Here is a 26,392-nt window from a genome sequence, read left to right as displayed (position 1 = left end):
AGTCGGACAAAGGAGATTGAGTCTTAGCTGGAATCACTTCAAATCCTAAGTTTCCCTTCTGTATCAGCAGTGGTCATAAAAAACTAAAATGGTAAAGAAAAATGCCTCTTTTTCTGTACACTCAAGTAGATGGAATGAAAATATTAATAGTAAAGATGATTAAATTTAAAGCAGAGGTTAGTAATGACCATCTCTTGGGCTTCACTTGAATCTTAGCTCCTTTTGGCTAGTTGTCTCAGTAATTTTCCTTCACTTCTTAAATACCTTGTAGGAAATTGAACATTTTATTTATTATGATTATGCAATTATGTTTTTCCCCTTGTCCTGTCCTGGCGTTCAACTCTGGGCCTGGGTGCTGTCCTTGAGCTTTTGTGCTCCAGGTTAGCACATTTGAACCACAGCTCCACTTCCTGCTTTTTGGGGTGGTTATTTGGAGATAATCTCATGGACTTTGCTGTCCTAGGTGGCTTCAAATCATGATACTCAGATGTCAACCTCCTGAAATGGTAGGATTACAGGCCACTGGAGGAACCCTTCGTAACTATATCTTTGTATAAGTGATTGTACACAATTATTGATCTCCTGATCTGAAAAGATGCTTTCTTTTTTAAAAAAAGTTTTGCTTGTATTGGTGATTGAATTTAAACCCTTTTGTGGTAGTTATATTTGAGGAAGAATCTTGCTTGAGTGGCCACCCTGGGCTCTGACTTTCCTACCTGAGTTTGCTTTTGTCACTGGAGATGACAGGTGAAACCACAGAGATGGAGTCTCACAACTCTTTCTGTCCAGACTGGTTTCAAATCATGATCCCCTAAATTCTATCTTCCAAGTAGCTAGGACTACAGGCTTGAGCCAATGCCACACCTGAAACCCATGTTTTAAAATTTATATTTGCTATGTGTTTTGCTCTCATATAAGTATAGTTGCATTATTGCTTTCATATTGACTTGGCACTGTATAGTCACACATTTTCAAAAGACAAAAAATGCACCCTTCTGCACACAACATGGAATATGCTCATGTGAATTAAGATTGCTATGATGTCAGCATGTAATGGAGTCTTATGGGCTGTATAAAGTAGTCTGTCATTGGCTAAAAAGCTTCATGCACAAATATACATGTGTTTTTTTTCTCAAATTTTTATTATCAAACTGATGTACAGAGAGGTTACAGTATCATACGTTGGGCATTGGATACATTTCTTGTACTGTTTGTTGCCTTGTCCCTCATGCCCCCCTCCCTCCCCCCCCCAGGTGTTCAGTTCACTTACACCAAACAGTTTTGCAAGTATTGCTTTTGTAGTTATTTCTCTTTTTTTACCCTGTGTCTCTCAAATTTGGTATTCCCTTTGAATTTCCTACTTCCAATACCAGTAAACACGGTTTCCAATATACTCAGATAAGATTACAGAGATAGTGTAGGTACAACCATAGGAAGGTGATACAAGAACATCATCAATAATAGAAACTACACATACACATATGACGTTGAAAGTAGTTACAACTGTGATATATCACTTGTTTCCATAACATGGAGTTCATTTCACTTAGCATCACAAGGCTCAATAGCTATACCCTTAGGAACACATAAGATGATGCTAAGTGACATGTGTTGTTTTGAACAGAACTTACTGAGTATTTTTATGTACTTGTTTTCAAAATGATTGGCTTACATGTGGCAGTGAACACATTGTTTTTATTTATGGGAAGTAATTGATCTGTATAAATGGTTGCATTGAGGGAATGTGTCGTACCATGAAACACATTTTAGTGTGTAGTTTCATTTCTGGACTGATGCTGCTTGAAGATACCATTTGCATTTGGACAACTGTCTTTATTAACAAAGGACAAAAGCCATTCTCAAGCAGTTAAATTTAAAAGAGGAAAATTAACTTCACTTGAGACCTATTCCTTTTAATGATATTCTAATTTCTATGCACTCCTGAATTTCTGTGATCTGATTCATGTTGATAGAGGGCTGTGAATATCATTCTCACAAATCAATGTTCACTTCTTTCCACTCTGAAAGTAAATACAGATGTTAGCTCCCTATTTTTGCTTCCATATTTCAATGTAGACAAAACCATCTTGGGTCAAGAAAACCCCAACTTACTTTGATTCATGTGAAATGGAAGGAAAGAACACAAACAGTATAGATGGAAAATGGAAATCTGTAGACTTAAAGTATATGAAGACATTTTAATGTAAACATATAGTTTTATCTCATTGTTTGTGGCCAGCTTTATGGAGCTGGTTGTATGTTTGTAGCCTTTCAGTACCTTTATTTATTACTCTTTGTGTTATTGCTATCAGAAGTCATGTTGTGGACACTAGTAGACTTTGTTTTATATTGAAATAGACAGTAAATGAAACTAGTAAATTAATCATTTACTCAGATAACCACTAGAGGTCCACTGATATCAAATTTCTGGCAACATTCTCCATCTGTACGAACACTTTAAATTAACTAGTTCATATGAGTGAAAGTAGTTCTTCTCTTTGTTAAGCCTGCATCTTTTATCCTGTGAATTTTAATTCCATCTAAATTTAAGGATATATGGTAGTATTTTTTCCCTCTCAGGATTAAAATGGCATGGAGAATATGTTTATATTTTTTGAACTTTTATACATTGGAATGATTATAGTAAACTCCTATGGATAGAAAATATGTTGTTTAACACGGGAAATCAGTGATAAGTAAATCACAGAATGTATATCATGATTGACTTATATTTCTGTTAATTATACTAAGGAATGTATCAAAACTCACAGATAATATGTATGCCTTTCCTCTACTATAATCCACACTAATGCATATTTGTTGAGAAATTTAGATTGTCAGAGGGCAATTTTCAAGACAATAATCACTGAGAAGCAGGAGTTGGATATTTCATAACTTGACATGGATGCTAACCTACCAGGGTAAAATGTATTCTAGTTTCTCACCCTTAAATAACAGTTCTTTTTATGAGTGATGAGATGTCAGATTCTGCAATTATTTTTGACAGCATATCACATGAACTCCTGAAAGAGAGAGAGGATATAATTCCCAAGATTTTATGATCTCTTGATATATGTAGAAGATGCTAAATGACATATGCTCTGGGGTTCTAGCTAATCTCTAGCTATGATCACAATGACATTTGCACATGATGTGAATGCCAACTTTTGCTGTACTCTTCATTTTCTCTGTTTCTTCAGCTGCTTTACTAAAAATTAAATAATAAGAAAAGGCAACAAAAGGCAGAATAGTTAGCTGAATGGTCCCTGATTCAGTTTCTTTGGACTCATTTGATCATTCAATAGTATGTATCTTGCACCAATAAATGTACAACTTTTGTATTTTTTAAGTGACAGAGTGCCAATTGTATTCTATAGTTTATTCTGGATTTCATGAGATGATTATTATGTCTCATAATTACTACTTCATTCCAAACACTAGGTACACCAGTCGTTTAGTTGCATCAGTCCTCTGTGGAAAGGATAAAGAAATGCCAGTTTTGAGCTACATAATGGAATTGTTTCCTATACATTAATGTCAGAAGTATAATGAATTCTGTAAAACTGCCAAACTGTATTGCTTTTAGGCAAGATAATCTTACCTTGGACATAGTACTGTTATAAATAACATATATGTATATCATATACTAATAAGCATCATATATTATCTGGAAGCAATAGTGTTGCTTATGCTTTTGCTTCACATTAATGTTAATAAGGATATGTATATATAAGTATTTTTCAGTTGGAAGAGAAATTCCTTATTATTGACTGTGGATTAATTATACTAAATTAACAGATACGAAAACGCAGGTTTGAAAAATCCGACCTGAATTTTGTCTACATTGTTAGTTTGCTTAGTATTTAAGCAAAAAATCCCAACTTGCTTTTATTTCAAGTCTTTCTTTTTCCTTTCATGCAAATTTTGGAAAATTTTGCATTTATTTTAAGGGTAAGTCAAAGTGCCAATGGGAGGCAAAAATATAAAATAATTTATATGTAAATTCTACCTTATTGAGTAGTGGGATAGTAAAGATTGAAATTGCTCCTTAACATTTTGGTGATGCAAAATATTTTTTCAGTACTGATGCCTATAAAAGTGTATATTAAGCTGAGTGTCAGTGGCTCACACTTATAATCCTAGCTCCCCCTGAAGCTGAGATCTGAGGATTATGATTTGAAGCCAGCCCAGGCAGGAAAGTCTGTAAGCCTCTTATTTCCAAGAAACTACTCAGTAAACACCAGAAATGGTGTTTTGGCTCAAGTGGTAGAGCACTAGCCTTGAGTAAAAAGAACCTCAGGGATAGCTCCAGGCCCTAGTTTAAGCCCTAAGACAAGCAAAAAGAAAAAGAAAAAGAAAAGGTATACTTTAGTCAGATTTCTATTACTACAATGAAACACAGGAAAAATAACATATAAGAGAGCAAATGACTGTCCCAAAGTTTGTATCATTTGTTGTCGATGTGCAGATGCGTTGCTTTGGGCATCTAGTGACTGTGCAAGGTAAGAATGGTGAGGGACATGATACCTCAACTTGTGTCCTGAGAAACAGAAGGGATAGAGCACTGGCCAGGCGCCCATTGCTACGTCCAGACACCTTCCCTGTGACCAAAGTACATTTATTCCAGTAAGTCCAACATCCTAAAGTTTCTGCTCTCTCCAAATAACACCATCCAGAGGACTAAGTCTTTGGTATTTTCAGGACACACTTAAGCAACCCACAGAGCAATTGCCCTTACTCTTTTCCTGAGCAATGGAAATTGCTTCTGGCAGTGCCTTGGTTGCTGTCTTGGCAGCTGCATTTCCCATAAACCTTGTCATTCCTGTCCAGTCAAAGAAGGATGGTACTCTCTCTACTCACTTCATTTGGGTTGAGTTCTTCTTTGTTGGCCCTGTCTCACTTGGGAATATCCACAGGAACAAGCCAGAGGAAAAAAGTGTGAAACATAAATCTGACTCACCCATTCAGGAGCAAGGATCCAATATCAACAGAGAGCAGGGGCATCACTAAATAACCTCTCTTTTGTCTATGGTATAAAATTGATTGAAGGATGAATGGTAATTTATGTGACAAATTTGATCTAAACAGTTCTGTAAGCTAATCTTTTGACTTGCAGTGTACATTTTCTTGAAATATTGAAGTCATTTTGTTCTAGATGTACTGAATTTCTTAGGCAAATATGTACTATTCTTGCTATCAAAGTCTTTGTGAGTGCCTTCTATGATGACGTAATATTGACATCCAAATGCGCATATAAAATTGTGCTGGATATTTGAGTAAAATTGAATTTATTGTTTCTATTTGTGGAAAATCAGATGATACCTCCTTTGAAACTGTGAATAGGAATCAGATTAAACCTGTCTCTTAGGAATCTCAAAAAAAAAAATTAAATGAGCAATGGAATGGGAATGGCAGGTATTTCTCCTGCAGCATATTTGTGAAGAAGTAGTCAAGCTTTACATCTCTTGCAAACCTATACTTCTGGCGGAAGAGAGTGATATGATTTCTGTCTCAAGTAAAGCTCTGCCACTCCCCATTCTCCTTCAGGTCAGGTGATGCATCATAGATAATGATCAACTTCTGTAGTTCTCAAGCGTATTTAATGACTACTCTTTATTATCTTTTTTTCAGACTTTCTAGCCCCATTTCTTCAAGGCTTTCTACTGAAGCTTCTTGTGAATTATTGATATTAAAATCTTTGATATTATCATTTCTTATTTTAATTTTTCATATTTTTCCTTTGGCCATCTTCCTTATCCAGTTTTATCATTATTGCCCTTTCCATGCTTCTTCTTTATCTTTATTTTTGTGCTGGTAGATTTGATGACATTTTAGGGTATGTTATTATAAATATCCCACAATTATTTTTCAGATATTGAAGAAATAAATTCCTATAATTATTACTAGAGGAAGGCAATAGATAATGTTAATTGCCTACTAATTGTCTAGTTTGTCTAAATACAGAAAGAAACACCAGTACAGAGGTTATGATCCCTTTATAAAATAAATGTATAATGCTCTGGTAAAATACTCAGCAGCATAGAAATAAACAAGATATTCTGGTAAAATGGCTATTCTTTATGCATAATTTTTAGGAGCCAACAGTTCTGTAGTTTCATTTAGGAATGCAACAAACATCCTGAGGTCAACATTATATTCAACTTAGTAGTGTGATTCTGGCAATGTTGGATGTGTATGCCTTAAAAAATAATGCTTAAGCAGACCACCTTTTGAAATTCTGGAGTGCTTTTTAATTTCCTAGACACCATCTCTTAAGGTTGGCTATAAATGTTATATTTCTCCAAAGAATACATAGCTGTCTGTAGTTCAAATTCCATTAAATAACAAACTAAAAGTACTTTTCTCCCCCACCCCAAGTCAATACAGTTTAAGTGTTGGCAATAACTGTTACATTTTTTTCTTACCAACCATATGTCAAAAAGCAAAATGAAGTAAATTTGCTCATTCCATATCAATTCAGCAAACATTTTTCAAATATCTATCATGAACTAATGACGACTAAGATAACTGTGTGTTTACTACTAATTTGTTATTATGTGCACTTTGGTGTTTTTACATGTAGTGGTATTCAAGTAAATGTCACACAATTATAAAAGTCTGTTTGCTTCATATAAATTTTAGGGTTTATTCTATTTGAATCAGCCTCATTAGGGCATATCTGCTTCAGACATTCCTTAAAGTTAATTTGAAATTATTTTCTGAAGAAAAGAAAAGGATTGAGTGGGAATGCAACTGTGATGCAGCAGGCAGGGAGGACGTCTTTCTGCGTTTACATAGAGCCTCTATTCTTTTTAAGAAATCTTTTTGTTTAAGTAGTTTTAAACAGAGCAGTTTATCAATGCAGTGCCTCTTGGCCAACGTACCTTTTAACGTTCTTACCCATCCTTCCCCTACACCCACTTCCCTCACTTTTCTTCAGTTTTAGGTTATATATTGTTTATTGTACAAAGCAATTTATGTATTCAGTGCATCTTGATCTGTGTCATCTCTTCAGCATCTTCACCCCTCTTCCACCGGCCACTTCTCTTATTTTTCTCAATTCTGTGGCATATGCAATGCATTCTTGCCTGCATTCTACTCATTCTTCTACCCTTCCCTCTTGCCCCTCCCCACACCCCCTGTGAGTACCCATTTCCAAGTACTCATTTTGTTAGACTGTGACTTATTCTTTCTGAAGAGTTATACTATTTGTGTTCTTCATTGATTCTATTATACTGTAGTTAGTTCATTTATAACCGCTTGTGTGCCTCCCATGTGCTTATGTCTAGATTTATAGACACCTTCCAGTTCATACTAATGAGGGAAACCATGCAACCTGTGTTTCTTTGGTCTGGCTTACTTCACTTAACAAAATCCTCTCCAAGTCTTTTCATTTCCTTAGGGATGGTTCAATGTCATTTTTTCTGATGGATGAATAAGATTCCATTGTAAATAGATAGTACCTTTATTCTTTGTTTTAGGGGATCAGACAGTTTATATTTACTATCTCATTTCTAGGGCTTCAGGTTTCTCAAAGCACAGAAAACTAAGAGTTCCTGCCTGAGGTTACCGTGACACCAACTTTATATTTACCTTACATCATGGTTTTCTCTCCTTGTCTCACAAGTGTGGTTCAGTACCAGCACGTACTTGAACATCTGCTGTTGTTACTAGGCACTATTCTAGGTGCTTGGGATAAATCAATGCACAGAGCTGGAAAACAAGATAAAACTTCCATTCTATTTATATTTTAATTAACTTATATTTCAATAAGGGAGGAAGGGGAATGGAAGAGACAGGAAACAAGCTATAAATTTATAAATATACTATTTAATGAAAGTGTATACAATAGAAAAATAAAGTAGTGAGACTGTGGGGTAGATTGGGAAAAGAAGAAACCAATTGATATGAGAAATGACTTATTGTCCAAATCCTGAAAAGCAGTATCATTGAAAGAAGTATCATTTTGGATTCAAAACTCAAAGCATAAAATAAGGACATTTGCAGATTTGTATATTCAAATGGAGGAGAACTGAATTTATTAATTCAACTTAGTAAAGGCACTGCAGACTATGCTATCTACTGACCTGGTGGTGTGCATACAGGACAAATGCAATACAAATTCCCTGTCAAAATACATTGGTTATTGTGCAAAAAACACACACACAAACCCAACAACAACAACAACAACAAAACCAAAATGCTGCCCAATGCACAGCTGTTTAAAACAACCATTTCCTTATCTATTCTGATTCTATGGTTGACAGAGTTTAGCTGGTAGTGCTAATGTTTCTCATCATACAGCTTTGAGATATTGTCCTCTGTGGTTTTGACTGGAAGGGACAGTCAAGAGGTGTCTCTTGGATTTCTGATTTTGTTGAGAGGCGGCTGGAATGCTAATTTTGGCGGGAGCACTTGACTCCTTAAGAAAATGGACGCAGTTTCTTCCCTTCCTTGTGTCAGGACTTCTTCATGTGTCTACCCACCTCATGCCACAGCCTCCGGAGTAGCAGTAGCTGTGTTAAACATACCCAAAAAGCTCAAGGAAAACACACAAGACTAAACAAAAATACCAAAAATCATGTAAGAACAAAATGAGGATATAGACAAACAAGTGATAAGAGCCAAGCAGAACTATTGTACAATAGCTGATTGGATATTTCTCTAAGAGGATTTAATAGTAGACTCACATGGACAAAACGAATCAATGAACTTGGAAACAGGGCATTTAAAATCACTGAGGAAAAGGAGTATAATGAACAAAAAAAAGCAAAGAGAATGAGGAATGTGTGCAATGTCATCAAGCAGAATAATATACAGGTTATTAGAATTTGGGAAGGAAAGAGAAGAGAAGGTGGAATAGCATTTATTTAAATACACAACAGATGAAGATCCCCAAAGCTGAAGAACAAAATTTTACTAGATTAAATCTAATTTTGTACTATTTTGAGAGCTGCTTATTAAGTATTTATTGATAATATCACTGATGTTTGTTCCTAATATTCTTTTATGCATTTAACTCCTTTTTGTCCTCTTCTATACCGTTTTATGTTCTACTTTCCTTTCCCTTTCTACCTTTATATGTTTTTGGTAATTATAAAGCCAAACTGTTCAGGATAACAAATTATTTCACATTTTATATCCTTGAATCTTCATTAGATTGTATTGTCTAGATCTCATCTGTGATTTCCAAAATTACTCTCATACTTTTCTCAAACTGTTTTGCTTGTCTGTATTTCTGAAGTATTTTTTATCATATTGATCTTATTTCTTTGTATTCCTCGAGATTAAAAAATAAATTTAGGATATCATAAATTAAAAAAATATATATATATATACAGGGTCTTGGCCAGAGAGTTACCTTGCATGCAAAATCATCTGAAACAGATCCAGTATTGAACTGACTGGGTACTATGTTGCAGTTCTTATAATCTACTTCCTCCTAACTTCTTCCTCCCTCTGCTTTCCTTCAAATTACAGTGTTTATACTGCTGGAGTTCCCAGTTAGAGCATAGACTGCTTGCAAACCTTGACTCACTCTTGGTCCTTGGCTTCTCAGTTCATTTCAGAACTAAGAGTTCAGGGGAAAACACTCTCATCCCCAGAACTTTTGACTTATTTAATTTACAAAACCACAGTGAGGTAGATTCTTTTTTTTCTGCTACTCTCTTTGGTATCTTGATGACTTATGTCCCAGGTGCAATTTTGGATCTGTAATCTATTTCTTCCTACATTGAATTAAGAGATTTTTTTTCAATGTTCTCTTTCCTCTACGTGCATTCAAATTCTCAGTCATTTCCTTCACAACAAGATTGGCATTTTCCCTAAAGAAAAAAAAAAGCTACCTACAGAATATTGATGCACATTTTTTCTGATTTCCATCTCTCAGGGATCTGAGAATCTTTCTCATGATTTTATCTGTCTGGTCCATTCCAATAGACTTCAAGCATAAATTTTTAAAGATGAACTTTACAATTTATTTTCTGCAAGAACATTGGTCTGCTTCAATCTGCCACATTATAGCTCTTTCTCCATGCACATTAGATGATTTCATATGTCTGCTTTCCTAGAGCAAGACAAAGATTTCTGCTGTGCTTTGTCATAGCAGCTAATGTATAATTTAATTGCAATAATTAGCATTCTGAATTGTGAAACCTTGTGGACTTCTCTGACTCTTGCTAGAACACAAACTTCTAGAACTTAAAAACTGTCTCATTTTTCTTTGTATTTCCAATATCTGGCACATGCCTGCTGCTGAATAAATGATTATCTAATAAATAATTTAAAAGCGTGGGAGCAGATCAGTAGATTTATGCACCAAATATTATGTCATTTACCTGACAGATATTCCAAAGTTTCTTTTCCTATGTTTATGCTTTTAAAAACGTCACTTATTTTTGCCTAGTATCTCTACCATTTTTTAAAGAAATGTAAATCTTTTACCTGGAATTTATATTGTTTTACAATTTAATACAGTTGCAATTGTCTCTTCAATTATTTTTAACCCTGATAAAGCAGTGTTAAAACAAGGGAAATTAACTTTTATGGGTTCACTATATATCATTATATTTGCTAGAATAGCATTTTTTTTATTAAAAGCAATATACCTAACATTATAAACCTATAATGATTAGTTACAATAAAAGTTTGTCTCTTTGACCTCCTTCATCATCCATACATCCCTACATGGTGATCATATGGAAAATAGTATATACTATGTAAAAGTAAACATCTGTAAGTCTAACTAAATTTTGTAGTTCGAACTCTCTTGTGGCAGGACTCAGGTTTGGCTCAGACCCTTGTATGTGCTAGGCAGGCACTCTACCACTTTGCCCTTTGTGACTTATTATTTTTTGTTTTTTACTTTAGTTATTTTTCCATTTCCATGGCAGCTAGGATTACAGGTGTGGGACCTGGTTCCTATTTAGAATTTGTCCACTCCCTCTTTAAAGTCTTATCAGATTCCTTGAGGAATTATTAGGAACTTTACTGCACAACTGCTATGGTCATTTGCTGCTCCTCTCTTACAGCTCAGGGATCTAGGTTTTTGTATCCTATCACCCACTATTAATATCTACTAAAAAGATGCTAAAGAAATATTCTAAATGATAACTAACTTTTATATATTAAAAGAGGATATGTTGTTGTTATTGATATTCAGGGACAGTCGATCTATACTTTTTAGCTTTTGATCAACAAATCTAGGTATAGTGGCACAAGCATTCAATCCTATCTACTTAGGAGGTGGAGATACAGAAATCCTGTTTCAAGACCAAATAATTAACAACATTTCACTAGACTACATGTCAGTCAATGGCTAGACACGGTGGCACATCCTGACATCCCAGTGATTGCAACTCTGGGAATAAAGAAAGAACCTACCTCAGAAATAACCAAGTAAAGTGAGGCTGGAAGAATGGCTGAGGAGATAGAGCATCTGCTTAGTGAGAACCTAGTACTACCAAGATAATAGTATTTATTCAAGAGCTTAGAATTTTAAATCTTGTTTTATTTATAAAATGTATGTATTTATTTAATGAAAAAATGGTAAATCTTGCATTACTGGCCATAAAAATAGCCAAGCCAAGCAAAAGCATTAAGTAATTCTCATCTGAAAAACAAATGAGAGGTGTCTCAGGTGGTAGAGTGCTCATTTAACAAAAGATCATGAATGTTTAATAATAACAATAATAAACCTGTTCCTGTTTTAAGGTTCTAAATAGTACCCATCATTTTACACACTATTTTCTATATGCCACACACAGTTATGATACAGTTATATACTTTGTGTTTAAAAGTGTTTTGGGTTTTATTTTTGCCAGTTCTGGGGCTTGAACTCAGGGCCTGAGCACTGTCCCTGGCTTCCTTTTGCTCAAGACTAGTACTCTACCGCTTGATCCACAGTGCCACTTCCATCTGTTTCTGTTTACGTGATGCTGAGGAATCAAACCCAGGGCTTCATGCATGCTAGGCAAGCACTCTACCACTCTATACTTAGTATTTAAACTCTGAGAATCTCATGTTTCTATTATTTCCCCTGCCTTGATGGTGAGGAGCCTGAAGCACAGGGAGATTAGTACTGCAGTTTGACAATAGTGAATATATTCAGTGTCTAACTGAAGTCTAGTGATGGTACCCAAAACTACTTTAAAAGATAGCTTCTTAAGGAAAAAGAAAAGTGTTTTTAAGTCATCACCCATCAGCCAGGGACATCAGTATCTCTGAACTTCCTTGGGGATTCATCCTTCTAATGGTCAGCTTTGTGTTACTACAACAAAATGCTTATTCATGTCAGCTTAGATCTAGAAAAGGCAACAGATGATGCCACATAACAGTGGTGGTTTATTTAGTAGCAAAATGGGCCACACCTCCTACCAAAGCGGAGGGAGAAGGCAGAGTGGAAGGAAGAGAAGGAAGACAGGTAAAGCCTTATCTCACAAGGCTCTGATACCTGTCAATAGCGCCATCCTGGAGGACTTTAGGAGATATTGAATATCTAAACTACAGTAATCCTTAGAATTTACATTGAGAGCTATGCTGTTTCCCTGCACTCCCTGTCTCTATTTCCTCTAAGACAACCGTGAAATTGTGATTGTTGTACATATGGATTATATTGAATTATGTACATATATAATAAGTTGAATATACATATTGAATTGATTATATTGAAAATAGGGGCTCATATTAATAACATGTGGAGGAATATGACTCTGAATTTTCTTTAACTTTGGATGTGCTTTATCCACATGCCCTTTGCTGGGTTAAACTCATTATCAGAATTCAAATACAATTTTTGTCACATTCCGTCATATCTACTTTAAAAGCTTTTTTAATTTGGAAAAAATATTGTCTACTCTCCTTAGGGTGGTATGAAGCTATGAACACACAACATAATTGATCTTCAGGTAGTCAGTCTTAAAGGAATAGCAGATGGTAAACATTATTTATTAGACTAAGAAATTATTTCAACACATTTTTTAGCTAAGAAATTCTGGAGAAATAACTAATTCTGGTTGGTTGATTTTGAAAATAAGCCATATGTTGTTTGCATGTTTTGGCATTCATCCAGTTTCCCTGTAGATGAGAGAGAAATTAAAAAGAAACTACCTCTTTACTAATTAGATAATAATGAACATAATGAAAACAGGTGCTATAACTTTTTGAATTATAAGGATACATCTTCAGATAAGCTCTGGGAAAGAAAAAATATTGTAAAAGAAAAATGATCTGATTTTCTTGCAAAGGGTGCCAACATGTATTCTGGAGTTATATCCCAGGTTACATGCCAAGCACAATTTTATTGGTTATATTTTCTAGTATTGCAATCAAAAGCACAAGTCACAGTGAGTTCTAAAATGTCCCTTTCTATTTTATATGAACTACTACATATAAATGCCTGTGTTGTACTTCGTATTAAAACATAATGAATATCAGAAAGCTTTTCAATTGTATTAGGGTAATTAGCAAGAAGTCGGTTTTGCTAAGATGATCAATAGGACATTGAATTCATATTTCTTATAGATCCTGTCACCCCTAAGTGACAGCTGCCACCCACAAAGTGCCATTCTTCCTCTGCATCGAGAGAGATTTAGATGATGTAGATCATATTGATTCAGCCACAAAGAAAACTAATGATCAGTGGGAGAGGGTGGTGTGAACCAGTAATAGCTGCTGCTGACATAAGGTCTAAGACCTGGGAAAGGTAATGGGGAAAATACAGAGACAAAATGCTGAGGGAGACTTCCTAGGTACAAAAGCAACTAAGGGTGGTTTGGTTAACTCAACCTGGGCTGCCAAGGGGGAAACGTGAACCTTCCTTATGTCTTTGCTTCCAGTGAAAGGGATGTTTATGCTTGAACTGCAGGAATGTTTCTGGACAAAATGAATATTCAAAGGAATGCATGGCTAGAACTATTAAAATGCATTCTCAATGATGGAAAACATGCAAGAATCTATTCATTATTTTCCCCATATTGGGGCTTCTATGTTTTAAAAATCCTATGTAAAATCTGCTCTCATAAATTTAGCCTGATGCTAGATCTTGTCTGCTGGTTGCATCGACACTTAAATTCCACTTATGATTATTTTTCTAAATGATTAGTGCTTATTGTGATTATTCTCTGGCTAATATATGTATGCAAAATGTGGCTGCAGGCATTTGCTTTTGTTAGCATAGCCCCTCCCCCAACCTGAAACCTCAAGGCTGCAGACATTGATACTGAGGGAAAATTAATGTGTGTGTGTGTGTGTGTGTGTATGTGTGTGTGACTATATCTAATCTTCAAGTTTATACAATGGTAGTAACATACAAACAAAAAGTAGGTAATGCTTCCCCTTGATCATGCCATTTTGAACATATTATTTTAAAAAGAAACTAAGAGTAAGCAGAATGCATTCAATTTTAGTGGGGGGTAGTGTTGTAAAACAGCTTTTTAGAGTATCTACAACTGGAAATTTCATATAACTGAAACTGGCATTTTTATTAAATAATTCTATGATCTTCCAGCCATGTTCCTAACCAGTGATCTCCCTGTAGTGAAATACAATGATAATCAACAACCCAGTCTGACAGTAAACTTGTAGGGGGATTGAATCCTTAAAAGAAGGAGCCCATAGCCCTAGAGGAAGACTGAGTGCATGTTTCTGAGTCTTTGAAGGCTCATCTCAGTAGTCCCACTGCTAGAATGTGCTCTGTTGTCATAGCAACACCATCTCCTGCTTCATACAGGAAAGATTAGCTCTTACTGTGCAGAGGAGAGAATTTAGGGGAAGTCAGACTAATCCCTGGGTGCACTTCGAGGGAAAGGTTGGACCTTGCCTGAGGGATGCTGGATCGGCGATGATAGAACTGGCCTGCCACAGACACTGGTATTTAAGTTGAAGAGCAGAAGTCACCGTAAGTGTAAGCTCCTCCACAGTGGAATATTGATGAATGAGGTTTGTGTAAGTCTTGTTGAAGATTGTCCCATGCAGGAGAATGACCGCAGGAAGCCGATGAGATTGCCACTGTTTTCCTGAGTTTAGCTAGCTAGCATTTAACGGGTTAGCAGATTAATAACTTCAGGCAAAATACTTAGACACTTTGCAAGTAAACCCATAAAATCCTGCAAGCATGGAAAAAAAATTAACCACAAAATGCATTATGTGCTTTTGCCACTTTATTTATTTATCCCAAGTTTTGTGCATGCAGATCTAAAATTCCATAGAGAGACAAAATGTTCATGAAAAAAATATGCATGTCTAAGCAAGTTATCTTTCTTTAACAACAAAAGTGTTGGAATTTCCTTTTAGAATTGCTAGTGTTCTTTTTAAATTATGTATACATCTTGTGTAAAATCCTTTTAGAAGTATATATGGGGTGTATTTAAAAAAATAATTATAATGTGATAGAAAGGTGTCCTTTGGCAAAGAGTAAATTATTTGACTATCTTGTTTGGTGCTGGGACTTCAACTTGTCAGTACAAAGCAGTTAATCTTTTTGAATTTTTCTGTTGCTTTCCTCAAATGGGTTTTGTTCTGTGAATGATGTCTATGTGGATTTGTTTAGGTGTATTTTCTCCTGGTTTGTATTTGCATAATTCTTTCTACAATTACAATGGAACATATATATATATATATGTATGTATATATATTTATATCAAAAGCTAGAAACCATTCATTGAATTTGAAATGTTTTGATATGAATATCTAGTGTGGAGATGTGTAGTCTTTCAAAAACTTAATTACTCCAAAGGACTCTTCAATCTACATACAAAAATGAAAAAAAATTCAAATATATATCGATTATACACATTATTATATTTGTATGCAGTCTGCTTATGAATAATAGCATGTATTACCTTGATTATATATGCATATATATTAGTTTTCTGAATATTCATCGTGAAAATTATTCTGCTTTCATGATGTGTTTCAATTCTTTAGATCATTGCCATGTTTTATAATATATATTTTAAAACTGGGTTTTATTTCCTATCAATGTAAAGTTAGATTACTATTATACTACATATGTAATTAACATGACAGTCTATGCTAAATATTCAATTGCCATTTGTATGCTCTTTTAATTTCTCAGAATGGAAGAGACCTGGGTGGAGCTGGGAAAACACAGCTCTCATGGCACGTGCACTCCATTCCTCTGAAACTTATTATCAGAAGCAACATGGGCCTTTGACTTTACAGTTATATTAAAATATTATCCAAAATTATTCCCTTCATATCTTACAAAACATATACAGCACTAGGCAAGTCATACTTGTTTAAAAGAGTTTGTGTTGGAACTGTTTAGGCTCGGGTACTCCTTTTGAATATGGAGACAAAATAGGAAGTCAGAGCCCTTCTCAGAAAATGATGACAGATTAAAACTACAACCGATTTTCTTTCTGTGATTCTTATGGGAAGTTCAAGGTTTGAACTACAATACAGAGGAAGAGGAGCTTTCTGGTTTTCTCTCCTTAGACAACAAACTAGAGTACCAGAAAGAAAGAAAATTATGGCTTCATTTTTTTTCTTCTTCTTTATTGTCTAAGTTAAGTTCAGAGGGGTTACAGTCTCATAGGTAAGGTAGTGAGTACATTTCTTATCCAACTTGTTACCGTCTCCCTCCCCCCCTGCCTCCCCCCCCCACTCCCCAGTGAGTTGTACAGTTGGTTTACACCAATTGATTTTTTAAGTATCTCTATTGCAGTGGTTTGTCTTTTTATCCTTTGTCTCACGATTTTGGTAGTCCCTTTCCCTTCTCTAGTTTCAGTACACGTATATACAGTATCCAAGGTGCTAAGACCAGTTACAGTTATAGCAGAGGTAAAACTACAGGAAGGGAATACGAGCATGTTGAAAATAACTATAACAGTGGTATATCACTTATTTCCATAGCTTGGAGTTCATTTCATTTAGCATTATCTCATGTGTTATACAGGCATAGCTATTGAGCTATTGTGATCTTCTGCTATGACTATCCTAGAGATGTACTAATTATTCCCTATGAGGGAAACCATAGAGTTCATTCTTAAAATTTTGAATTTTAAGAGTCACAGTATGATTCTAGGGTCAGAACTGATGAAATAGGAGGAAGAAGGCTAGCTAAAAAAATGGGCCCTACTTACTGAGATAATAAAGTTTATTAATAGATAAATGAAATATTTAAAAAATCATTCAGAAGCTAGCGCCTTCACTACTTTAACTGAATGTTTTCAAGAGGTGTTCCTAACCAATTTGATCTCACTTAGAATTTTCAATTCCCTATTTTCTGTGCTAAGCATTTTGAAAATATAGTGATGACTGACTTGAAGCCAATTTTGTCAGCTGAGACTGAGAGGATTTGTTGTATCTCCAAGGCAAGTTTGGCTTGGGCTCTTCTGCTATGTGAAACTTTTGCTTGGTAAGGAGCAGGTCATCCTCCAAAGTAACTACCCTTTAAAAGCAATGTTTTAGGCATCTTGAAAAGTGGAGATTGTTCCATTGTTGAGCTGGTCCCCTAGTTTTGGAACACAGGAGGTCTAAGTCCAGGCGTTATTTTGAAAATAGAAATATTGAGACTATCAAGGTGTCCCCAAAGCCCGGAGGCTCACAGGTAATCTCAAAATGGTCTGACAGTTTTGCATGGGAAATCTAAGAGCTGAAAAATAGAAAAGGAAAACATGGCCATAAGAAATTCATAGCACAGACATGTGCCAGAGAACATTGGACAAACAAATGGGACAGTCACTCATACATGAATCCAGACATGGACAGTTATCATGTAAACTGAGTATGCTTTGTAAGAATAAGTTGAGGGATAAGGCACTGTGCTTTAGAAGATGTGGGAAATAAAAAGGTGAAGTGAAATTCTGAACAGTTTTTCTATTTGCTCTTAAATATCTAAATAAGGTTAAATCTGATGCTATTTGATTCACTTCACTGACACATAGTTGAATGGCAAAAGCTACCTTAGAGAACTGTTAAATAGTAACAACTTGTTTTTCTTAAATTTTAGGATTTATACTGACATAAAATAGTTTCAATATTCTCTCAGGTTTAATTATTTCATTGAACAATACATTTGAAGTTTATGTATTTATTTACTCAGAGTTGTATGTAAGAAAATGTATAGAATACCATGGCAAAATTGCTTCCAGATACTGGAAATTATATCGTACAATATTCAGAACATCAGTCTGGGTATATATTTGGATTATATATGTATATATATATGCATGCAGATGATGGCCCAGGGCATCTGAATCAGGAGTGAGACAAAGACGCAATGCTTGGTAAAGATGTATTTTGTAAATGTGGGCAGGGTGGATGGCTAGTGGATATGGACAATAATCGGTGGAGGTAAAAATGACTGAAAGCCTAAACCAGCATAGATTCTCAGAGACTCTGAGAAATATTTAAAATTTGATAGATCATTCTGTTTAGTAATTAGACTATATGAAAATTGGACATATATTTTTCTTTTGAACTGTGAAACTTTTCAGTAGAACCAAACCTTATTTGTCTTTAACTAGTTTGGACTGTACTAATTCTAAAATTAAAAAATGTTAAACTAACAAAACTTTATAGCTTTCTTTTGGGGTTAAAATATAAAAAGTAAATTAAATATAAAGGTAAAAGGCATATGCTCAGGTAAGAATATTTTCTTTTAGTAATCACCTATTTACTTAGGGGCAGAATCATTTAATTCTTTTTTAAAAAATCTGGACAACTGGCATGATTTTTTCCCACTGTAATAATTCTGAAATGATAATGATGCTAATATTCATACTAATTACAAATGATCTCAATAATTAACTTCTAAGTTTTAACTATTGGAGAATTTGATTAAATCTGCCTCTCCCCCATCTCTCTGTCTATACAGAAGAAAGAAAGTATTCGATTATTACAGAGTTCATGAACAGGGTGATTACAAATGCAAAGAGTGAAAGAGGGAAGAGCAATCACAACTTCTCTGTTTCCTGGCTGGTTAATTTGATGCTCTGTGATTGTCTTCTGTTGTTTTCATGTGATTAACCCCTGAGCTAATTCTGGACTTGCACATATATAGGTCAGACTCTCAAAAGTACTTAATATTGTTACTTTGGAGACTTTTAATCCGACATGTGTGTTTTCAAGAAGTCATCCTAAAGAAGAAAATGTATGCCTCCCTTACATGATATACCTTTTAATACATATTATCTTATTTAATACTCAAAATAACACTGGCAATACCCACATAACTACAGCTCACCATGTGTCTCATATTCTTATGTGCTAGTTAAGGGATAATAGTCAATTATGAATGACACATGGAGAGATGGTGACAAAGAAACATTTCTGCTTTGTCTTGCCTTCCTTAGACCTATGTTCCTACATGACTTATGCTATAAGTAAGCATGCTACATGTGTCCTACTCTATAAAGACATTTGGGCTTATAATATGTGCCATATTGTCTTAGTACTTACAAAATTATTCCCTTCACCCATCTATCCACTCTTCCTTCCATCCACCTACATTGATTTTTTTCATTTGCTACTTATTCAGTGACAGTTGGTAGAGGTTCCCTTGGGCCTAGGCATATTCCAACGTTATGAACAAAATCTGAAGCTGTTATTCCAGTCAAAGACAATACTATTTTCCTTAAAATGTACAATAACTATTTTCAAACATGAACTCATTATGTTTTAACCAGTGTCCTACATTGTAAGAACTTCAGCTGTCCTTCTAAGAGGGAAGTATGGCTCAGATGCGTTCAAATCACAGAGCTTCTAAGTGACACAGCTGGGTTCAGAATCAGTGTTTTTCTGGCTGCTTTGTCTATGCTCTGAACTACAGTGTCATTCCTCCTGTTCCACAAGTGTGCAAAGGGCGCAGCACTTGGAGACAACTATTTTATCAAATTAATTGAGGAAATAAAGGTTTTAATTAAAAAAAAGAATCTTACACTATTGAACTTAATACATGATAACAGCCATTTATCATTGTCTGCCAGTTTTATCTCACACTTGTATGCCAGTTTAATCTCAATTATGGGTGAAGGTTTCCTTTTTTCTTTTCCTGATTGGTAATGATTAGTACATTTATTAGTATATAAATACACATGCTATCTTTCCACCTTCCCCAAAATTTTGGAGGATGGTTTAAGATGAACAGTTTTTCTAGCTATTGACCTTCCATATGAATTCACTGAGATTTCTGCTAGTTGGGACAGAAATGGCAAACATATCCCTCTATACTTCAGAAAGTATCGCCTTGTTTTTCAGGCCAAATATTTTTTCCTTGTATTTTCTGAAATAAAGGTGGTTGGTGAGAGAAATGTGTTCAGAACTTTTCATTAACCATCATTCATAGGAAACTCATGTTAAAGGGGTTGGCGAGGGTAGAAAAATTAGAACCAGAAAAAAGAGAAGTTCTGAAGGATGAAAATGTGAACCAAATATTAAAATATACTGATGGATATTCAAAGTATTATGAGTTCTAGAAAGAGTTTTCAATTGTAGCTCCTAAATACATTCCTCTACAGTTTTGTATTACTCACTCATACAATCTTTCAAAATTAGATCAGTAACTTCACACAACTGAAATCTCACGCAAGACACTTATTTTATCTATGATTCTATATCATGCCTTTTGGTAAAATACTATAGAAAGTTCACTGGATAATAATTATTAAGAATAATTATCCACATTAAAGTATGGTTAACATAATAATTTGTGTATGTTACCTAAGGTAGATTTTGAAAGAGGAAAAAGAATTTTGATTGACAAAACTTGCAAATCTGAGGTATGTCTAGTAAAAATTACTCCAATTAATAGGAAATTTTAACAGGAAGAGAAAAAAAAGAAAACTGACTTTAGGGTGGTTTCCTAATGCTTTGAAAGAAGCTTAAAATTTTTCGAAAAATCCCAGAAACTGTGGCTGAGGAGAGGATGAAGCACATGGATATCTTTTCTCTGAAATTTCTTAAGGCCTGGAGGAAATTTAAGGGTGAGAATCGTGTCTTTATTTTTATTCTCACTGTAGCTAATAAGGTCCCTAGGGACGGCTGGTCCCTTAAGAAAGAGATGCATGCTTTTCTGAACCTTGTTGCATGAAGGCAGTCTGGTCCCTACTTTGCCTTTAGTGCTTTTCTCTGGTTTCTGTTTTGCCAAGTGAAGAGATGGGTGGGGGAATAAAAAGGTTAAAAATGTGGAGGTTTTGTATTCTGTGCATTAAAAAATTTGTTACAAATTCTCATAGTTCTTTGAGTGTCTTTGAGCTTTGACTTGTAACCTACTCCCTTATCTTTGCTTAAATTTTATATCCTTGTTTTTAATTTACCAAGAGAAATAACAGTGCTGGAGCTAACAAGATATTGTTAATGTTCTCATTTCACATTTTTGGTATTGGAGGAATTAGTAGTGACAAGCAATATATTTGTTATTGGACCTTTGATAGAAAACTAGATTTATAATCTGAGAAGTAATTTTATTAAGTGTTTTGCTTCCTAGAGAATATTTTGAATAATTAGATAAATGATCAGGGAGTGATCTTTGCACACTGAAGTTCTCTATAACATCTCTAATTTTTTGGAGACAATGTCTTCTAATTATATTCAAAGGACAACAATTCAATAATTAGCTAAGACATAAAAGTGTACACTGAACAAAATTTTAATACAGTTTTGGCATGAGATTGGCCTGTATTCTGGGTAGTATCACTTTACCAAAGCATAACTTGCATAATTCTGTTAGTGATATCTAAGTCACAAATACAAGGCCATTTTAGCAAATTATGCCATAGTCCATTTTTGCCTTGAAGCATAGGGAAGCAGGATAGAAACATATATCAAAATTGTATACATTTCCATGGGTCTCTCAACCCCACACTTACAATGTGCTTTCTGTTTGTTTACTAAGGAACTAAGATTCTATTTCAAATGTGGTTTTATTTCAAAGTTTAATGGACAAAATCATAAAATATGTTAATTTAATATTGATTTAAAACATTAAGGCATAAAATCTCACGAGTTGAAATATATCAAGTGAAATACTCTCATGCTTGTCATCCTAAACTTTTTAGACTGAGATCTCAGGACTGTGGTTCAAAGACACCCATGGGAAAACAAATCCAAGAGTCTTATTTCCAGTTAACCAGCAAAAAGTCAGAAGTGGAGGTGTATCTCAGATGGTAAAGTGTCAGCCTTGAGTGGAAAGGTCAAGGGAAAATGCAATAAGTTCAAACCTCAGTACTGGTCTACATACATACATACATACATACATACATACATACATACATACATACATACATACATACTTATTTACTTATATACATACATAACCAGAGAAAAGCAGAGGTGAATGCATGCATAAAGTGATAGAGCACCAGACAAGCAAGCAAAGGTGAGCAAGTTCAAGGCACTGAGTTCAAACTACAACAATGTAAGAAAAAAGAAAAGCATCCTGGGCAATTGTTCAATGTAATTAATTCTACACGGGGAAAGGCTAGACAGGAAAAGACAAGTGGCCTAAAACTTGAAGGATGTATTGCATACAACTAGATAGGGGCGAGGAAGGCCTTCGGAGACCCATCCCACAGGTAATTTAAGTGGTCACCCTCTTTAGCCCTAATGGAAAGGACACAAACACTGACTTCTTAGGAAAAGGGAAGTCTCGGCTCTGAGCCCAAGAGAAACACAGTGGCTCCACTCATAACTGTCTATTGGTGCTCACCCTGGGACTTTCTTTCCATCTGGGACCATCTCTGAACTCTCGCAGCTCCTGAGAAAGGGGTAGACACTTCCTTCAGGAGAGCTTAATGGAAAATGACTTCCTCTGTGACTTTTAAGGGTTCTGTTCCCCCTGGAAATAGACTTTAAAATAAATGCCTTTCTTATCAATAAAAAGAAAAGAAAAGCAAGAGGAGAAAGCAAAGAAAAAAGAAGGAAGAATGAAGGAAAGATTGTTTCTCTACCCTAAACCACTGTACCCTCACTGGATAAATTTGGCTAACAGTTGGGTTTGTACATTTCTAGACAGCAAAGCTATTTGATTGACTTATGAATCAATGGATACATTTTTCTAAGAACCACAGTCCTCATGGTATAGAATATAACTCTTCATTTTTATCATAATTTTCAGTCAATTGGTGGAGAGACATTTCCTTTGTGATTTACTGAAATTGTTGCTGGTTTTAATGTGACCAGACACTGCAAAAGTCCTAACAGTGTATACATATCACAAACAGAATAGGATGGCCAAGACACAGTTTTGAAATTGACGCAGTGGCAAGGAAAAACCTTCATGTCATACGTACAAAAATGGAGACCAGGCTAAATAAAAGACAAGCTGTTAAAATATTGGTTTGCCAGTTTCTACAGGGCTGACATGTGTAAATTAGAGACTCAATGGAGTCTGCTAGCCAAAAATGAAAAGAAAAGTGCATTCAGTTCACTAATTAATGCTCCATGTACAATTTGATTGCAAAGAAAATTAGCCACTCATCCCTGTGGGAAAACTGGTGATCTAGGTGTCAAGAGATTTGGGTCACATACTATTCTGACACACACATGAGACCATCAGTAAAAAAATCTACCCTTTATTATCAATGTAGATATTTAAATTGGGGTAATATTAATTATCGGACTATCTTTCTGGAATTATATTGCAATATGATGGGAGAAAATTATCTAAAATAAATTGAACTTTAGAAAGACCATGACATAATTGTAATAAAATATTGATCCTTATTGTTCTAATGTCTATATTGTTTATACATGATATAAGTTTTTAGGGAATTCCTAGGAATTCAGTCACTCAAGGAGAAGTTAGTGATAGTACTGGTTTTATACGCTGAATTTTTGGAAATTGGCTGTAACAGGACTTGGAACCAAGTAATGAAATGACTATTGAATTTAGATATTGCCTTTTACTTACATTTTATGTTGTGAATTTTTTTTATGAGACTATTTGTCCATGACAGATTGGAAATACAAAAACGGCCTGTGCAAAGAAATGTCATATTCTCTTTGTGTAATAGTCTTTAGAGTGTGTGCCTACCTCCTCATGACTTTGTTCCTATTTTTCTTTCTCTTTTCTCCCCACTATTTAGAATTTGTTGAGCTTTGGTTATGTGGTAAGCATTGTACCTTTATCTCTACAGTTTCTACATCCCTCTTTCCTCTCAATCTCTTGAAAAGTCAATATAATGAAAAAGTAATAAGAGGATTAGAATTCAATATCTGTGAGTATTTAGCCTGTATGTACAGTATTTTCACATACATCCTTTAATGGAAAAGTAATATTAAGACAGCTGTAGAAGTGAAAAGTCAGTCACTTTAAAGATTATTAAAATATGCGCACACAATTGATATGGCTCTCCTCTTAAAGGCAAAAAAGTTTGGCAAGATAAAATTTTATATACATCACTGTTTGTCTTTACAATATTATAAAAGTGGCCTGCACCCATCCAATCATAGTATATTTTATACCACTCCTTAACTTGTAAGTAACAGCACAAATAATTTGTATATAAAAATTAAATTTTCGGGGCTGGGGATATGGCATAGTGGCAAGGGTGCTTGCCTCATACACATGAAGGCCTGGGTTCAATTCCCCAGAACCATGTATACAGAAAATGTCCAAAAGTGGCGCTGTGGCTCAAGTGACAGAGTGATAGCCTTGAGCAAAAAGAATCCAGGGACAGTGCTCAGGCCCTGAGTCTAAGGCCCTGGACTGGCAAAAACAAAACGAAACTAAAAAAATAAATTTTCTCTTGGTTTCATATTTTACAATGTCCTCTTACTCTGTTTACTACTGTGAATTGATTAGTATATTCTTTGGGGAGAGAGAATGCAGTTAAACTATTCACTGCATATCATAGGACACGAGGAAAATTGAAGAGCCACTTTGTATGGGGAGGCCTGGTGGAGAATGATGAACAGGGCAATATCAATAAACATGCATTGCACTTGTAAATTGACATGCTGAATGGTAACCCTTCTGTAAAACTACTTAAAAATAATAAAAATATAATTTAAAAAGCAGAGAATGCATGCTGTGGAAAAAGTTTGAAATAGAAGAAAAGTTTAAAATCTCCAACTCTTAACATTTTATGATCCAGAAAATTATGCTCAGTCCTTGTCTACAAAGCATCTATGTATTTTAAACCAGAAAAAATAGACATAACATACAGTGTTTGTTTTTGCTCATATCTTCTATTACAGTCTCACCCCAAGATTTAGAAAATATAACCTTGCAGCCTAGAAAAAGCTATGTGGTTGGGAAACAAGGAACAGCATAAGTTATCAGTTGTTCCATAATGCTGAGGGCCCTGGAGCCTATGGGATTATGAAAAATTCATACATTTAGAATGTATGAATCTGGCACTAGATAAGTGATCTAAGTCTCTAGACATAAACTAGACCTCCATGGAGGACTTTACAGAAGAAATTAATGCCCTGTATAAATTCTTAATTTTATTTATTTATTTTTTGGAACTTGAGTTTGAACACAGAGCCTCGATCTTGCTGGGCAGTTGTTTTACCACTTGAGTGACATTCTCCTCCACTTTAGCTCTGACTTACTTTTCAGATACGGTTTCATGCTTATCTGGACAGCTTAGTTAAATGATCATCTTATTTGTACTTCCCATGCAGCCAAGATGACCTGAGCATGCCACCAAGCCCAGGGATCCAACTACACAGGGTATGCAAGAGAGGGGGACCAGGAGCCAACCTTAACCTCCTAGAATTTTACACAGTTTATAAAAATAATCCATTGCCCAAATCCAGCATATGTTGGAAACTTAAAGAGCACAATTATTATTCTGTGAAAATAATTGTACCCCAGGACTGGGTGGGGGAGGGACAGTCCTCTATACTATCTTTCCCTTTACTGGCTTTCGCTGCTAAATTTTATTTGCCCACAAAACACAGTAAACTCTCCAAGCAAGGTCAACCTATCAGTATGGGCTTCTCAGCATTTGTCAGACACATATATCTTCTAGGAATCGGATCATGCAGATTGTGATTCAATAGGCCCACAGTAAGGCCACTGACTCGTATTTATAACAGATTCAAAGTTGATTTTGACATAATCAGTACTCTAACAATCCCCAGTAACTTGAATCAGCAAACATAGGTTGTCCAAACATAGTAGCTCACACTTGTAATCCTAACTACTTGGAAGATGGAAATCAGGAGATCACCGTTTGAGATCAGCCCAGGCAAAATCATGAGACTCCCATTTCCAAAGAAACAAGATGAGCATGATAGCATGCACTTTCCATATCAGCCATGGCAAGAATTATAAATAGAATGCTCATGGCCCAGATTGGCCCAGGCAGAAAGGAAGACTGTCTCAATACCAACCATCACATAAAAGAGCAAGACTGTGGCTCATGTGGGAAAATGCCTACCTAGCAATCTTAAGTCCCTGAGTTAAAATTCTAGT

General features: G+C 35.1%; 1 protein-coding gene across 5 annotated transcripts in view; it reads left to right on the top strand.

Moving 5' to 3' along the window:
• Nol4 (nucleolar protein 4) overlaps nt 1-26,392 on the top strand; it is a 264,138-nt gene that overhangs the window by 119,290 nt on the left and 118,456 nt on the right. The window contains exon 1 of one of the 5 annotated variants that reach the window (XM_048363202.1): nt 14,786-14,896. The exons of the other annotated variants lie outside the window; for them this stretch is intronic. The gene's annotated coding sequence lies outside the window, so the exon portion shown is untranslated. Of the gene's footprint in view, nt 1-14,785; nt 14,897-26,392 lie in introns of those variants that run through there. 5 annotated transcript variants of the gene reach the window in all.

The sequence above is a fragment of the Perognathus longimembris genome, chromosome 15 (genome assembly GCF_023159225.1).
Source record: "Perognathus longimembris pacificus isolate PPM17 chromosome 15, ASM2315922v1, whole genome shotgun sequence".
Taxonomy (NCBI): Eukaryota; Metazoa; Chordata; class Mammalia; order Rodentia; family Heteromyidae; genus Perognathus; species Perognathus longimembris.
Note: the sequence above shows the minus strand (reverse complement) of the source record. Positions and strands in the feature narration are given on the sequence as shown.